The sequence below is a fragment of the Sardina pilchardus genome, chromosome 17 (genome assembly GCF_963854185.1).
Source record: "Sardina pilchardus chromosome 17, fSarPil1.1, whole genome shotgun sequence".
Taxonomy (NCBI): domain Eukaryota; kingdom Metazoa; phylum Chordata; class Actinopteri; order Clupeiformes; family Clupeidae; genus Sardina; species Sardina pilchardus.
In genome coordinates, this window is record NC_085010.1 from 23,505,043 (window position 1) to 23,510,042 (window position 5,000).

Below are 5,000 nucleotides of genomic sequence, written 5' to 3' on the forward strand. Positions count from 1 at the left end.
AGTATGTAAATGAGAACCATAAGCTAAAGTAAACCGTAGGCTACGTCTCTAATGACCCAATATCCAAACCAAGTGCCCGTTTCCTTTCGACTCGCTTGCTACCCTCTCTGCTTGACGCTTCAGTAGACACTCATTAGAGATTCAGATGGTAGAAATACCCCATCCCTTTTCTCAGCATCCGCCTCCTACTGATGTGCTCCCTAGCAACCGCATCCCATAGACGTGTCACGCACGACACACACACACACACACACGTTATGTAAGTGCACCGAGTCCCAATAGGGATGCTGAGATAATTGGTGGAGCTTGAGGACTATTACGGCCGACATTAAGATGGCAAACGTGCACTGGGGAAGCTGGGCTCATGCACAGCATAGACGCGTGCACCTTATAAATAATGGCGTGGCGTTTTCGTTTCATGTCAAAGAGAGTCGTTCAAGTTCAAGTGGAATGGCAACACCCACTTGCACATGCATGTATCAGTTGTAATCGTGGCTGGCAGTGACCTTATATCTATGAAGCGTGACATGTGTTCGCCTGAAGTCATGTATGTTACATTTAAATGGCACGGCCTCTAGCCACAGCCTCCTTTTTCTCCCTCTTTTCTTGCCATTTAACACATTTGCATGTAAGTGGAGACCGTTTTATGTGGTCAGTTATGCCAAATCAAGTGTGAGGTTCAGTATATATATATATATATACTGAACCTCACACTTGATTTATATTTTCATACTTATATAGTATATATAAAAGTAGTGTATTAAAGAAGGTGTTGGAGAAGGAGTTTATCAGGGTAATGATCTCTGTTGGCACCCCTGTGTGTCTCCTGGAGTGACCTGGGATGGTGCGGTCTTATCTCGTCCCTGTCAGTAGCCACATCGATAGCCCCTCCTCAACCCTCGCCCATGCTCACTGCATGCTGCAAAAAAGAGAGGAAAGACAGAACGGCAAATGATGTGGCAAAGGCTTAACGGATTTCAATACGAGCTGACAGGGGGAGAGAGAGAAAGAGAGAGAGTCTGCTAACTGCAGACCTCTGCTGCTTTTTCCTCTCTCTTTTTACTGGATCTTCTCTCTCACCCTCTCTCTCCCCTTCCCATCACACTTTCTCCTTCCTCTCTCTATCCCTCTCTCTCCATCTTTCTCTTCCTCCTTTTTTCTTTCTTTCATTTTTCTACTCCTTCTCCCCCTTTTTTGCTCCCTTTATCCTTCTTCTCTATTCCTCCCTCTCTCTCTCTCCCTCTCTCCTTCCCTCACTCCCTATCTCTCTCTCTCCCTCTCTCTCTCTCTCTGTCCCTCTCTCTCTCTCCCTCTCTCCTTCCCTCACTCCCTATCTCTCTCTCTCCCTCTCTCTCTCTCTCTCTGTCTCTCTCTCTCTCTCTCTGAAGGCACTGCATAATTGCGCGCTGCAGTTTCAGGCGAAGGATATTGAATAAGTGGGAGCGTGGCGTAAAGGCAAAGGCAAAGCATTAATTAAGCTGACTGACATAAAGTCGTTGCTTTCTCTCTCTCTCTCTCTCTCTCTCTCTTTTCATTTCCCCTCCTTTCTTTTCCCCTGACGGTCGCGAAAGCCGCTGCGACGGCTCCTCGCGCGTTCCGAGACGCCCACCAAGATCAGAACAATACCAACAGCAGCCGAGCGCCAAGCGCCAAATCCCCCCCCCCCACCATCCTGGGAATTATAAGAAAGAAAAGAGAGGAAAAAAAGGACATTCATTCGCTGCCATTAAGTTGATAAGCGAGGAAATTCAGATGAGCTCCAATTTATGAATTTATGAAAAACGGCAAAAAAAAGACATTAGAGAGCTACAGTAGTCCTCTGATTAATCAAACCCACTGATAAAGAGAGTATTACGTGTTATTAGGAAACATTGGCAGTAATAGGTGTCATATCATTACATGCAGACTGCAGTTGTGTAGGCCCAGGGAGACTGGGTATTGGCAGTTGGTTATGAAGCCATGCATTACTGGTATGAGAGAGAGAAGAGAGAGAAGAGGGAGAGAGATAGATAGAGAGATAGAGAGAGATAGATAGATGTTAATGCTAATATGTCAGCTTTGTTAACACTGCTTATTTCATGCCAATAAAGCTCCTTTGAATTGAACATTTAATAATAACTGTACTACTACTGTACTATAAGAAATGCTTTGGCAATACAATTTGTATTTTTTTGTCATGCCAATAAAGCTCAATAGAAATTGAAATTGAAAGAGAGAGAGAGAGAGAGAGAGAGAGAGAGAGAGAGAGAGAGAGAGAGAGAGAGAGAGAGAGAGAGGAAGTCTAGAGAGAGAGAGAGAGTCTAGGAAAGCTGTTGTGTGTAGCATGTGGTGTTTGGTTTGACTGGCTGTGTTGGTCACAGTCTCTCACCCACACCCTGGTTGTCCTCTGCCCTGCTGATGCAACAGTGGCCTGCCGTCCTGTTTGGCAGTGTGCAGGTGCTAACTCGGTCTTACACTCCTGCGGTTCACACACAAGCACGGAGGCGACTCTTGCTGACCATAAGTCAGACAGAGAGAGAGAGAGAAAGAGAGAGAGAGACAGAGAGAGAGACAGAGAGAGAGACAGAGAGAGAGTACAGAGAGAGGGAAAGAGGGATGAGGGTGGTGGCAGAGGGTTTTGAGTGAGAGAAGGACAGAAGGAGAAGTATCGATCACCATTACTGTAACAGAGTGTAAAGTGTGTACTGTAGGTCACCAGCGTGAACATCCCCATCATCACTCCATTGTGCACACTCCTCGACACTCTAAACACTCTCTCTTCATTACGCTGCGTTAACGGAGAGTTACACCATTCACATCCTTTGAAGGTTAGCCATGCTTCCAGACGACGTGATGTCACGCCGCAGCTGCAAGTGCTTTATAATGATGAAATGTATCAGTTCACATTCTGCTCACTGTGATCTTGGACAGCGTTAGAAAAAGAAAAAAAAAGCAATAAAAGAACCCCTCAATATCACTTTCTTTAGTTAGCACTCTCATTATATTATTGACACTGTGCACATTTCCCATTGGCGTTTGCCTAGCAGGTGATATTCTGTTGCCTTATTAAAAAAGAAGTGATATTTCCCTCTGTGAAGAAGCCCCCTTCTCTGTGGAGAGACTCAGGCGTGGGAAGGAAGAGGCTCTCTTAATTAGTCTAGAGCTGAGGGCACACAAGCAGAGAGAGAGAGAAAGAGAGAGAGACCGAGAGAAGAGAGAGAGAGAGATAGTCACTGGTGCGTTAAACTGTCTGAGTGAGCCTGTTGAAGTCAAGAGCCAAAATCGACCCATGTGTCAAGACAAAGACGAGAGTGAGAGAGAGAGGGAGAGAGAGAGAGAGAGGAAGAGAGAAAAAGAGGGATGGAGGGAGGGAGAAAGAAACAGTGGTGAAATGTAGCGTAACATACCAAGAGGTGAATTTGGGTGTTGGTGATTTGGTTTTAAAATTTGAGGCAAATCACCACTCGAGGTGAATTTCAATTTTTTCTACAGCTCCATCCAGGCTTCTTAGCCCCGGGAACGAACCCGTTGGGAATTTGCCAGCCATCTGGAATTTTCTTCTTCTCTTCTTCTCCCCTTTTCAACATTCTGCCATCTTTGTAGCTAGGTTGCATCACTTCATCCTCTCTCTGATGGAGTGCCTTCTCTCCCCCCCCCCCCCCCCTCCCTTGTATCTCTCCGAACACCCCTTGCCCTCTCTCTTCTGCGAGTGTGGTTGAGCAGCGGTAAAATCGCAGCCTGACCATCCTTTGGCGCCGGGTTTGATCCCCGAGGCTGCCCGTTTCGAGTCTGTGTTGCTCTGGATGAAAACATCTGCTAAATCCATGGATCAATAGCATCAGTAGAAGATGAGTGTAGTGAGGTACTAGTGAAATTGTAAACAAGGGAGAAAATGGTAGATGATGAAGAAGAAGGAGGTTGAGGGCATGGGAAGTGCATGTTAGGTGTGTTAGGTGGTTACCTGTCTGCCCCCTCACCTGATCTCTCATTATCCATCCCACTGACCTCTCTCTGTGTTTCATGCTGCGTCAGAGAGCGAGATAGAGAGAGAAAGAGAGACAGAGAGAGACAAACAGAGAGAGACACATAGAGAGAGAGAGAGAAAGAGAGAGAGAGAGACACAGAGAGAGAGAGAAAGAGAGAGAGAGAGAGAGAGAGAGAGAGAGAGAGAGAGAGAGAGAGAGAGAGAGAGAGAGAGAGAGAGAGAGAGAGAGAGAGAGATTTAACTTCCAGGTCACTCCTGTGCCCTCTCCCCCAGTAGAAGCATCTGATCCACCACAGAGAGAGCTGAGCCACTCAGGTTCTCCCAGCTACGCTGTCGCCAGGGGAGCCATTAACTCTGAATAGCTGTGTGTGCGTGTGTGTGCGCGTGTGTGCGTGCTGAGGAATGTTGGCACACGTCCAGGAGCTCATACATTAGCCCCCAATTAAGCGGCCGTCCTGCATTAATTCAGCTGGCTGGATCATGGCACTAATGGTAATGCACTGGCACGGTGAAGGGCGCTCTCTGTGTGTGTATGTGTGTGTGTGTGTGTGTGTGTGTGTGTGTGTGTGTGTGTGTGTGTGTGTGTGTGTGGAGGGTGGGGGAGGAGGGTTGTTTATCTCGGTCACAGCACAGGGTGACTGCTAAGCCACTGGCGCCAAAGCAGAGGGGAGAGGAGGACAGAAGAGGAAGAGAGAGGAGGAGAGGAGGGAAGTGGAGGGGAGGAGAGGAGAGGAGGATGAGGAGAGAAGGAGGAGAGGAGGAAAACTTCATTGTTGAGTCCATATTCAAGATTAGTTGTTACTCTGTCTGCGTAGGTCATTGCTTGGCTGCTAGTGCTACAAAGTGCAGGATGGGAACAACAAAGCAACACTTTTGGGCAAGAATTTGTGTCTGTGATAAGCAGGCAGGAAGTGTGTGTGTGTGTGTGTGTGTCTGTGTCTGTGTGTGTGTGTGTGTGTGTGTGTGTGTGTGTGTGTGTGTGTGTGTGTGTGTGTGTATGTGTATGTGATTGGTTGTGTGTATGTGTGTGGGAGAG

At 47.2% G+C, this 5,000-nt stretch overlaps 1 protein-coding gene across 2 annotated transcripts in view; it reads left to right on the plus strand.

The window, feature by feature from the left end:
* Positions 1–5,000, plus strand: part of dock4b (dedicator of cytokinesis 4b) — a 151,841-nt gene that overhangs the window by 65,638 nt on the left and 81,203 nt on the right. The window lies entirely within an intron of this gene.